Raw genomic sequence first — 13,003 nt, 5'->3', positions numbered from 1 at the left:
TTGGTTTTTCAAGTGCGCGAAAGTACTTTATGTTTCTTTGAGATAATTATCTTGTACTAGAAAATCGTGTGTAAACCTTTCTTATCATTTTGAACACTTGTTTATTCTAGATTAATATTTTTGTATATTTTGACGAATATATATATGCATCTTAGCTATTTGGTCTGTGTGCTGTGAGTAAAAAATATATAGCGACCTCTTTGGTCTGTGTGGTATATGAATCTTATATTGAAAATTAGGTACATAAAAAATTACAGGTTAAAACAGGAAATAGGAAAAACAGCCAATATGTGGTAAAAAACATAAAACATTTTACATCGGGCTTTACTAAAACCGATGTAAAAAGCTATCTATTACATCGGTGTAGAATTATATCCGATGTAAAATGTGGCTTATGTTTTTCAAATAAAAAATTTCAATATTTTCACATCGGACATTTTCCCTAAATCGATGTGAAAAGCAGTCTATTACATCGGCCACGTTTAGAAACCGATGTAAAAGGTTGCGTATTTTTTTTTAATAAATTTTTTTATTGTTTTTCACATCAGACCTATGAAATCAACCGATGTGGTATGATGACTTTCACATCGGGCTCTGATCCGATGTAAAATGTCTCAGACTTTTTACATCGCCTGTGTTTACATCGGGCCTAGAACCGATATAAAAAGTCTTTTTCACCCGATGTAAAAACTATTTTCTGTACTAATGAATTTTTTAAAAGTGAAATCATTAAAAAATATTTAATTTATTTTCTCTTTTAATTTATATATTCACGTAAATATGCCAAAATATAATTCAATTGAAGTTGTGGCAGCAAGTAAGCATTTCTCAATTTTTAAACATCCAAAAGTGAAACCATATTCTTCTGATTCATGAACTGAATAAACAAATATTCAGATAAATTTGGCTTGGTATATTAAATTAAATGTGTGTCAGAGATTTGTAAGACAAGTCGTGGTCGTGGCACAGTCACACAAGACATCGTTTAACGTTTTCTGTCTTTTAAATATTTTAGTTTTGTGTCCTTGTTTGTCGATGTCATCGACTTTCATTTCATGTACACAGCTTTTACGAGAACCATACGACAAAGGAAAAGAACACGTACGTTAAGAGAGGGTGTTTGAAACGTGACAATGATGTTGGTAACGACATCACCATGTGCACCAACGTAGAATGGGGGTGAACATTCATCATTTGATTTCTAGTACCAACTTCAAACGAAGGATTCAATTAACCAACTACTACGATTGTGTTGTAAATTAAAAATAGTTACACATATTTGAATCAAATACAGCTTTTACTAATGTTATAAAACACTAGGCTAGCCCACTGAACCTATATGGTAGTACGAGTTGGGCGGTAAAACGTATGGAAAAACTTTGTTTTTTGGGGTCAATCCTCACTATTTATATTTAGATAGAGAATTATCCATATGGGTTGCAAAACACCCATAAAAAATTTTAAAATATTATTTTGATATGGATATTTGAATGCACTCTTTTTATATTTTAATATGATTCAGATATGCATATTTGAAATGATGTTTTTTTTAGTTTTTATCATTTAAACGTGGAAATTAAAATATACGTAGTATGAGGTTGTTTTGAATATGCATATTCGAAAACACCCAAAACTAGTTTCGGATATGCACATGCGAAATGTGCTTTGAGTCTTTATTTTTTGAAAAAAACTAAAAATTTACATTGTTACAATCGGAGCAACGTTTAAAACGATAAAATGTAATGCAATAAAAAAACGTAGATTAAAAAAAAATTAAAATAGTTGTTCGGATAAGTGCGAAATGTAGAAATATTACAACACAAAAAAAAATCTCATCATGCGCTGGTTCTCCAAGAGCTCCTCATGCGCTGGCCTAGGTGGACATCCAGGAGCATCTGGTGTCATGATAGGATGTAACACCTGGAAAAACCATGTCTCGTACCCATCTACACATTGCCAGCTCTGGGTGGCCAGCATATGATATTCCTCTGACACCGGGAGCAACCTCAAATGACAATCTTGATATCATCTACACACGTCCAAACTGTCGCATGCACCGCTCCGACAGATATCTGACCATGGTGTTAGTCTCACATGCCAACCATCTGAAAGATAATGCGATGCAATCGAATGGGACAACATCACCGTAATCACTAAAGGGCGTCTAGTTGATGTCATCGTGAGCAGTGCGGTCGAAGTATACCCGATATGATGTCACTTTCTGATTCCCCCTTTGGAGGATGTATCGTGCAGCCCTAGGCATGGCGCTAGTGTATAACGGATCAGGATCATAGCCATGAATGCAGTGGAAGTAAGAGATGATCCAGCTCTGAAACGCAAATATGAAAATATGTTAGTGCAACTTAACAAATAACAAATTAAATGTGATAAAATTAAAAATAAATGTACTGTGAGGAGTGTGCAAGAGCCAGTCAACTGTCTAGTCCTCCAGTTACATGCTTCGTTCAGCTTCTGGTATAGGTATACCAGAATGGCGCCCTCCAGTTCCACTCATGAACTATAGACAAATCCATAAAGTATCGGAGATATGTCACGTCCATGTAGGTTGCACTTTTTCCTACAAAGAGGGACGTGTCAACCAAAACATAAACCAACACCACAAAGCACAAGCGCGGTGGTACTAAAAAAATCGCATCACCATCATCCTTGGCCTCAATTGCCGCCACCAAGTAGTTCTCATAAAGCTCTTTTATACTGGAGAACCGGACATGCGCCCATTCGTTGTTCTGCACTCATAATCGGCCATATATAGGTCCATACCTAGATAATCCACCATCCACTCGATGGCCTCAGCCCTCTGTATCTGGGAATGGTCCAATAATCTCCCTTTAATCGATAGGTGGAGCAGACATGCCACATCGTGGAGGGTGATTGTCAACTCCCTAACAGGAAAGTGGACAGACGACGTCTCCTTGACCTTTTCGAAAATTCCCCCTGCATGTCGTGGCTTATGGTAACATATTCGGTCATGCATAATCCGCCAAGTCCGGATCCAGCAACAACATCATTAAAACACTCAGCCCGCGATTTTAATAGATTAAATATTTTCCTCGAATGGTTCACGGATTTTATCGGCATCCGTTCCTGTCACAACAAAAAAAAACAACCATGTTAGTAAACCGTTTAAATTAAAAAGATCAATAAAAAACAACCTTGCTCTTTCAAATATGTCAAGCGATATGGTCATGATAGTATATCATGACAGACGTGTCTGAAGGCCCTCCCGGGTAGCCACCATCCTGTGCGTCCTAAGCATTGTCTTGAGCATCATCGTCGTGCTCAGGGTGAACCTCGAGTACATCCTCCTCCTCATATACCTCTTCCTCCTCCTCCTCCCGACTAACCTCAAGAGAGAAATATGCCCGAGACAACCAACTCCTTGGTGCAGATAAGGATCCTGTATGCGCCTCATCCATTTGGACTTGGACTCGATGTTGTCCCCGAGTCACGACTTATTGTGCGGCTCTCTCCCACCGAGCTGAGGCTGTCTGGGTTGGCCTCCACTGTCTAAGTCGATCGGTCGGTGCATGGTTGTCAACCATTTTCTTAAAAACATAGTCAATGGTAAGAGTATGAAACAGATTTGAAAATTAAAAAAAAAACAACTCAGAGGACATTTCGCAAGTGCATATCTGAAACTAGTTTAGGGGGATTTCAGATATGCACTTCCGAAATAACATGCACACAACCATTGTTGTTCGAATTCCATTTCTTTCCCTAACTCATCCAAAATCCAATTTTTTTGTCTAAACACTAACATTGAACATCACCAACATCAACCTACACATTAATCTAAATTCTAATAACCCTAAACATCTCCAAAACAACTATGAGCTAGAGATAGAAAGTACAAGAAACTTTCAAATATTTGGAGTTTTGAGTAAAACTTGAAGTGGGCTTTGAGATTGTAGGAGTGCTTAAATGGAACTTGTGGAGTAGGATTGTTTGAATGGAACTTGATAAAAATGGGATTGAAGTGAAATTTTGGTGTTTGAAGAGAAAATTTCACGTTTGTAAATAATGGGGGTGGCTGTTAGCGTTTTATGAAATAACCCAAACTATTTTAGATATGTATATTTGAATTCACCTTCTTAAAAAAAGGTGACTTCGGATGTGCATATGCGAAGTCACTTTTTTTTGAAAAAAAAGTGAATTCGCATATGCATATCCGAATTAAAGGGGTATTTTAGGATTTTCACAGCGGGTCTGTGAGAAGGTATATGGGTGCAATGAGAAATTCTCTTATATTTATTGGAAAATACTTGTCTCACTCTATAAGGAACGTCCTATACTTTTGAAATTTTAAAAATGTCATTATTATTATTATTATTTGAAGATGTATTTTTTGACGCATCTTATATTACTCAGTCATTATATTTAAGCCAACTGTACCATTTTTTGACAATTTATTGTAGAGATGGATCTCCCTATATTTCTAAAATGTATTCTAAGATGAATTTCGTAAAACCCTCTTGTACTTATTTACGGTGTTTTATTTACTCGGTTGATTTATTTAATAACTAAGTGATAATTCTGTTGAAAAACAAGTGTGGGTTCTAAGTTCCACATTGTTTGAAAAAATAGAGGTTAAATACTTTATAAGTGAGAGTACACATACACCTATCACCTTAAAGTTTTTGGTGAGTATGTGGTCTCTCTCTCACTTGTTTGGGTGACTCTTTGATTTTTAGGTGAGTATTTAATCCAATATGAATGTTTCTCCCTCATTGATGACTCAATCAGATTTTAGATAGGTATATCAGGAAATGCCATGCGAGACTGAATAAAACACTCTCAAAACCCTTAAAAAAATTATTCCATTCTTAATCAATTTTTCAGCACCAAAACTTTATTCTTGTATTTTTATCACATCAAAGGGAGCAAAAGAATTTGAAATCTGTGAGAAGTCGACTAAAACCCGCGGTAGACACCTAACATATCAAGGGCGAAGATGAAAAAATGGTTAAACCTAGTGTGGTGTTGGAAAATATAATGGATATCTTGGATGGTATAATAAATTCTTTCACGGAAGAGTTGCATGTCGAATATATATCACATTTAAGAGAGGTGCGAGATATCCAAATTTTTTGAAATATGTTGAGAGTACTATTTTGGAACGGGCGAAAGAGAAGATAGTTTTTTCCAGGACTGACCAGATGTCATACCCTAATTTTTGACCCCAAGATCATACATCATTTGCATCCCAATCATCAATCCAGAGCTCCATCTTGAAGCTTTGTCTTGGTGTTATGCTCACTTCATCTCTGAGGGGAACCATCAAGCACCATTGTTTTGTTTAGCTTGTATATATATTGTACTAACCAAAATACCAAAAATATTGCTTTGTTCCTTTTGTAGGTTTGTGTTTTGTAGGTACCAAGCCAAGGAATCCATTAAACAAGGCATTTTCAATGTTTCTGTCTGAGGAAATCAATTTCCCTACTGAGTAAATCGATTTCCATGCTGCAATTTTCACCAAAATCACATTATGGACAGGGTGAAATCGATTTCCCTCCTGGGTAAATCGATTTCCATGAAGCATTTTGCGCCAGATCCTCACTATTTCACAGAGGAAATCGATTTCCCTCTTGGGTAAATCGATTTCATGCAGCAAGTTGGGCAAACATGAAGAATTCTCAAGCTTAGTGATCTTTGGTACCATTTTGGGACAATATTCTTGATCACATAATTCCATGCATCATCATGATTAAATCCTATCATACACCCTCATTTGATGACATATGCACCATTTGATTGTTAGCACCAATTTCATTTACTTGATTATTTTTATTTTCCACCAATTTCCACCTCATTATCATAATTCCCCTCATTAACCTCACTTTAATCACATTTCCTTACCAATTAAATTCAAATTAATCACCAAGGGACAATTACCAATTTTCCACTACCCTCCCTTCCAATTCTATAAATAGAGGCCTCTACGTCTTCGTTTCACAAGTTTGGAGAGCCAAAAGAACTCTTGCAATTTCTCTTCTCATCCTTTCCCAAATCACTATAAGCTCTTCTCCCATAAAAAGTTAGTGAGATTCACATTTAATCTCACTAATCTTTGAGCTAAACCTTCATCCTAACACTCCCTCTTCATCATTTGTTGGTAGATCAAAGCATTTGGTGGTTGTTCTTGAAGTAGATTCAAAGTTTGTGAAAAAATTGGTAAATCTCTAGATCCCTTCCATCTTTCAAGATGTGATCCTTTGTTGATTATGTGTGCTATATCTATGGTGTTATAATGGTACTATTTTATGGTGATTTGATGGTATTTTCGTGCACAATTGTATCCAAGATCACAAGGTGTTTGAATTTATGTTTAAACAAGTTTTTCTCCTTTAAATGTTGTTTTTGCTGGAATAATACTCTAGTCAAATCGATTTCCTTAAGGCTGAAATCGATTTCATGTTGTGCGTGATCTGTTTTTTTGAAAACTGCAGTAGTGAAATCGATTTCCCTCCTGATGAAATCGATTTCATACTGATAGAATGTGGTTTTTTGCCTTTTTAAACTTGTTTTTAGTTCTAACTCTTCTTCTACTCCATTCTTTTGATATCTTTCTTTGAGTTACAAGTTTAGAGGTCTAATTCCTCTTCAAAGTCAATGGACTTAGGGCGTTGATGGGATGAAAATCCCCGCAATATTAAGTGATTGAACTTGAAGATGGAAGGAACCTTTATTGTAATTCCATCTTTTATTTCTTTTTATTTTGGTCGATGAAAATCTTCGATATCGTTTGAATTCCTTTGGATTCTTGATGAAGATGAGACCGCTACCTATTTTCTTTTCGTGCGGTATTGCTTTCGGAGAACGATCTACATATAGTTTATCTCGCATGCATTAGCACAAAAATTGTTGATCGGCCTCGTTATAGGGTGACTTCTACATAAGTCACTTGACGATCTGCTTAACATAGCGCAACATTGTCCCTAAATTGGAAAAAGATCCAATATGGGAGAGATTGTATGCGGTTGGTTTAAGACTTATGGAAGTTTATCATGTAGTCGTTATGATTTTATCAAGCTTTTGATAAACTTTCATTGAATTTAAATTCGAGATCATCATTCACTCACCATCGATCTTCATTACTAACAAATCGATGATATACTTGACAAGTTTCAAGATGGTCATCTTGCTAAAAATTAACAATTGACTTTAATTTCCTCACTTTATTACAATGTTCTTTATATTTCTCGCTTTATGTTTCAGTTTATCATTCATCATGTTTATGATTCCGCTATTTTCCCTTTGTCCATTTGGACGTATTGTTTATGTTTCCGCTATTTTCCTTATTGTCCATTTGGACCATATTTTATTTTTGCGCCTAAAACACTAATAAACAACTAAAAACAATAAAAAAACACTTGAGGCTCTCTATGGACTATCGGTTACTATCCCGAGCATTTTGGAGACCTGGACCTGGACCTTGTTATTCTGTATGGCATTGGATTGTTTTCTGTTTGTGTATACAGGTATTTCCTCGAAAGTCCTTGATGGTTAATTCCAAGGCATTGTGATAAGGAATTCTCCTATATGCAGCCGTTACTCTGCCCGATTTTCGTCAAGATTTTATGATGTGTTCCCAAGATTTGGTGCAAGTTTTGCTAAGGATAATCAAGTTTATCTGGATCCCCAAATGGTAATGTGTGGGCTTAGTGTTGGTAGTCCAAAGGATTGGAAATCTACCTTGACTCTTAATTTCAAGTGATGGCTTCTTATTTGGTTAGATCGTTTTTTCCTTAACCTTTCATTTTATGCTCTATGATAGTCCCTTCATCTCTTCCCCTTTCTTAGATTTTCAAAATCTTATCCCTTTTTCCAAAATCTTCTTATGTTTGCAATCGCTTTTAAAATCTTTCTTTAAAAATATCTTTTGCCCTTGTTGGCATTTTTTCAAAGTTTAGACACGATTAATTGTTGAAGTGAGTTGCGATACCCCACGATCTTGATATTGGTTGATATGATGGAACCTTTTCCACTTGAGAGATCTAAAGGCATACTCGTTAATTTTATCCAAGTTGGAGCCTTCTTTCATTTTTATGCAAAGAATCCATCTGTTCTCATGTTTAAGATCAATGGCTGAATATTCTCTCCTACGATGATAAAGTGTTTATTCCTTTTAAAAATATTCCTTTTAAGTGGAACTACATTAGCTCTGACTTCTCCATTGTACCGAGGAGGTATGTAGGCACAAGATGTAATGTCTTGCCGAGCTTATTTTAAAATTCAAACAAACCTTTTCTTTTGCACACAATATCTTTTAATAAACACAGATTTTCAAAAAAGTTCTTGTGGAGTACCACAGATATGAGGGATGCTTAAAACCTTCCCCTTGTATAATCAACACCCGTACCTAAGATCTCTTTTTGTTTTAAAAAACAAAGTTTGGGTTTATTTCGCTCTTTTCCAATTTCCTTTGGAAACAATAAAGCGCGGTGGCGACTTTCATTGAAATAATGAGTCAAGTCAGTCAATGACTTTGATCTCAGGTTTTCCCCGCTACACCAGGTTAGACATTTTAGCAATACAACAACTAAAAGAGTTGAATTTGTACATGCTACAGTAAATAGTTGGTTGGAAAACAGTAAAGGTGATTTCTGTCGTGATTGGGACATCGTGAACGAAATGCTCTAAAACCAACATAATGAGATACATACATCTTTGGGTCGGAGCATTATTGTGTTAGAACGCTGATTTAAAGACAACATCCTTTATTCACAGTTGGTTGGCAACATATCTCGGGCGTGATTAAATTTTATTTTTCATGAAGTCAAGCGAGAAGATAAAATAGGTTCAAATAGCTCAAAGTGTAGTTGTACACTTAGGAAGACGAATAATCTTTCATGTAATTGTTTAATTTCAAAGATAAAGCTTGATAAATCGATATGTGTGGATGAAGTTTACAGTCATTGGAAAAAAATTGATTTGATGACAATGGTATGATGAAGAATGATAAATCAAGTATAACTATTATGACTGAATGGGAAGTAATCCAAGAGAGATTTTCGAAATCTGATGACAACATGAAAATGAGCTTCAAAGAGCAGCTGAGGAAGATTGCTTTTCCAGAAACAATGTATTTTAAACCACCCTCTGAATTGTTTAAAATGAAAGGTACCTCTAAAAAGGTCAAATACCAAATACATCACTGGAGTGGATGACACAAATCACAGAAGAGGCTGAAAATTGGTCGACCCACTCTCTGAAAAGGATGGCAGAGTTCACCAAGTTGAACAATATTGAAAGAGAGTTAAATAAGGAAAGATCAAAGAAGGAACCACCGATAGATATAGATTTAGGTGGTAACATATGTTTTGATGCATTTTAGCTTTTATCTAATAATGTGACTCATTTTTTGTATGTAATGTTGACAATGATGTAATCTCGATACAATTTGAGACTTACATAATGTATATTACTCATTAATATTATAGAATTTGGTGGTAATTTTTAGACACTTTTTATGTATCAAAATTTGGCCATGCATATATACTACTGGTATTGTATGAACAATGCTATGTGGGGTGATTTCGGATATGTATCTCTAGACACACCCCATTTAAATTGTAAAAACAACAAAACAGGGGATCTTATGGATGTGCATCTCCCTAAAAACCCTTATTTTGTAAAACATAAGGCGTATCCAGATATATATGCATGTCCTAAATATTCAATGATGATAGGATATTGTTTCTAAGATCCAAATTGATCTAAAACTTGTATAAATATGGGGTCTCCATTTCCACATTCTTTACAAAAACACAACACACCAGAATCGATACATATCATCATATTGTATTTGTGTATTTCAATTGTGCAAAGTCCTCACTTCAATTTAGAGTCTCCGAGGACATAACTCTCGTCAATCTGAAATCTAAAGTGAATACTCTCCTACGGTATCCAGAAAATAGAAGAGTTGTCAAGCTCGAGTATCGTTTAACCTCGATTGACGACGAAGGGAAGATATGGTTCACCACACTTGAACTGAAGACAAATGAAGATTTAAAAGTTATGTTGAGTATATTTTAATGTTACTCATCAAAGGGTCTGATTGAAGTGGATGCGACGATTGTAAGATCGACCGAAGATATTCTAAGGATAGTGTAACGTTCTGAACCACCTGTTTGAATGAAATTTAAGGTTAAATTTATTTTAATGATTATCTATGTAATGTTAAGTATTTTGATATTAATTTGTGTTTTTTTTCAAAATTCTATCATTTTTTCTGGTTGTTTTTGGTTTGACCTAACAGAACATATTTTGGAGATGTATCTTCGTAAAACTCAATAAGTTTTGAATTAAGGATTGTCACAGAGATGCATCTCTAGACTCATCCTAATATAGATATGGAGATGCATCTCCAGACTAAATTTTGGCAAAATAAAGGTGGCTCACCAATATGCACTAATGGGTGTGTAAAAAGAGTGCAACTAAAGATGCATATATGAATTCTAGTGCAAGTTTTGACTTTTCACGGTGGTAGGGAAGCATCCCACGACGTTTAGAGAGCAATTCCCTATTTATATGGGTCGATAGACCGATCAGACATATGGTTTATCCAATACAATTAAAAGTTTTAAAATATCATTTACTGTTATGGGTTGGTTGATTGGTAGCACATTAAATTGTTCTCCGAACACACCATCAAGATAGTGTTATCTAGATGTATTTTAATATTATATGAACTCATTTTTCTTCCCCATTAAGTAACTTTGAAAAAAAGAACAAATATACTAAGTCTCAATCTTACTATCAGTATTTAACAAAAATATTTCAATTTCTCCCCTTATCTATTTAGACTAATTTCGTTAATCTATTTCAAACATTCAGCCACCGAGTTGTAACATTTGAAGAACATTCAGTAAATTTAACCACTTCATGTTCCTCACATCTTGTAACTATGATATATTCATTTTCTTTATAGTTTTGAACTAATATACATTATATCCCATCTATTGCATTCGTTTAATATATTGATCATTGTTTTATTTTAGATTTTGTTAGATTGGGAGGTTAGGTATCTGTCTGCTGTGAATTCTAATTCGAAAAATGTCTGAATAACACTATAAGGAGACCTCATCCAGATAGTGTTATTCGGACAATCGATATATCCATATATATCAATTGTTGAGATTATACAATTTTTTGTGTTGGATTTTAATAATTTTGATATGTTTAGTGATGTTGTTTCTTGTCTTGTGTGATCATAGAAAAATGGTTGATGAACAACATAAATATATACATGACAAATTATTACAACATGCACCAAGATACATAGAGAAAGCAAAATCTTATAATGCCAAAAATGCATAGTGTGAAGTAGGACAATCATCTAACACTAATCATTCACTATCGTCACATGGTTATGGATCGCGATTTCATGGAATACCACAAGTCTGTGCACCTATTCCTGTCGCACAAAGTCCTTTCGAACATGCTCCTGCCGCACCTAAGGGATTTCCTGGAGGCCTAAAGGACATGTCACTAATTCCATTATATGCAAGTCATGTATGAGACGAAGTTGTGAAACAAATATTTAATTGTGATTTTCAAAATATAATTTATGATATTAATATTAAAATTTATTATCTGGCGTTGATGTATTAATTTTGACAATGACATAAGGCACTAAAGTGTATTAATCACGGTAGGATGATAACACAGTTGCAACAACCAGATAAACCATGGTTTAAGGATGTATTAGCAGCATTTGGTGTAAAAGATGTTTGTACGACTAGATTTGTCTTGTGGTACCCGCACAACTTAAACGCACATGGGTTTCTTTGTTACGCTGTTATCACGTTTCATATTATGGATAGTTTCTTTATACTTACAATTTCTTTCATTTATTATTCATTTATCATTGTAGCAAATATTTGTCTTCTATTAAAATCAGACCTCTCAATTACTATCTCAAAACCTAATTTGTCAAATTTTTCACATATCCATTTAAGCACATGATCATGTACCTTAAATTCATGTTTAATGGTAATTTTTCCCCGACGTCAATGTGTACACCATCGAATTAGGGATCTTACGACTCACCATCGTCTGGTGCATTAATTTGCTTTACAATATCAAGGTGCACTATACCTACAACCATTAAAAATGAAGTAAATTCAAACAATCATTCTTAAAGACCATAAATTAAAATTCATAGGCATTTTATAAGGTTCGGGATGATACTATTCTGACGATTTTTATAATGAATTAAAAAATAAAATTATTATTCAATGATAAGAGATAGAAAAGTAAATCACCTATCATTTAGGACAGTTGTAATGTTTATGATATCAAAAAAGATATGAATTGTGTAACAAACACAATTATTGAATAAGGGGAGAATTTCTAGGTTTAAAGAAATTTTTTATATGATCTTGATTAAGAACTGTCATACAATAAATGTGATGCTTCAAAGAGTAACACGCGGAATATGAAACTTGTTATTAGAATTTCAGAACCCAAACAAATTATTTTCTTTCTCAATATGTCATCCAAATAAACAAACACCCACTCATTTGATTGATGCATTTTGGTGTAGATTTAGTGCATGTTATATTAAAGGTGTATCCATATTGTTTTATTCATACAAGATGAAAGGAATAATTTCAAAAACCAGAATTTGAAAGAAGATAAAATATAGGGTGGCAAAATTAGGGATGACAACGGGTAAGGTTGGGTGCGAGTTTCATACTACTCAAATCCGCACTCGAAATCACCACCTGAATTCGAATTCAAAGGCTATTTGAATGGCAAAACACCCACGTTCACACCCGTTGACTTCGGGTTTTTCCACCCGAACCCACAGCAAAACACGCAAAATACAACGACAATATTAAAAAATTTCATCAATCCAAACGGGTGGAAAAACACCGTAGAATTAAAATATATTTAGGGGCATAAAATACAACAGCAACAATAAAATACTACGTAGAATTATATATATTTAATGACACTTATGTAATTTCATGTC

This window comes from Vicia villosa, unplaced genomic scaffold (assembly GCF_029867415.1).
Source record: "Vicia villosa cultivar HV-30 ecotype Madison, WI unplaced genomic scaffold, Vvil1.0 ctg.000464F_1_1_1, whole genome shotgun sequence".
Taxonomy (NCBI): domain Eukaryota; kingdom Viridiplantae; phylum Streptophyta; class Magnoliopsida; order Fabales; family Fabaceae; genus Vicia; species Vicia villosa.
The sequence above is the reverse complement of the archived record's forward strand: the minus strand, read 5'-3'. Positions refer to the sequence as shown.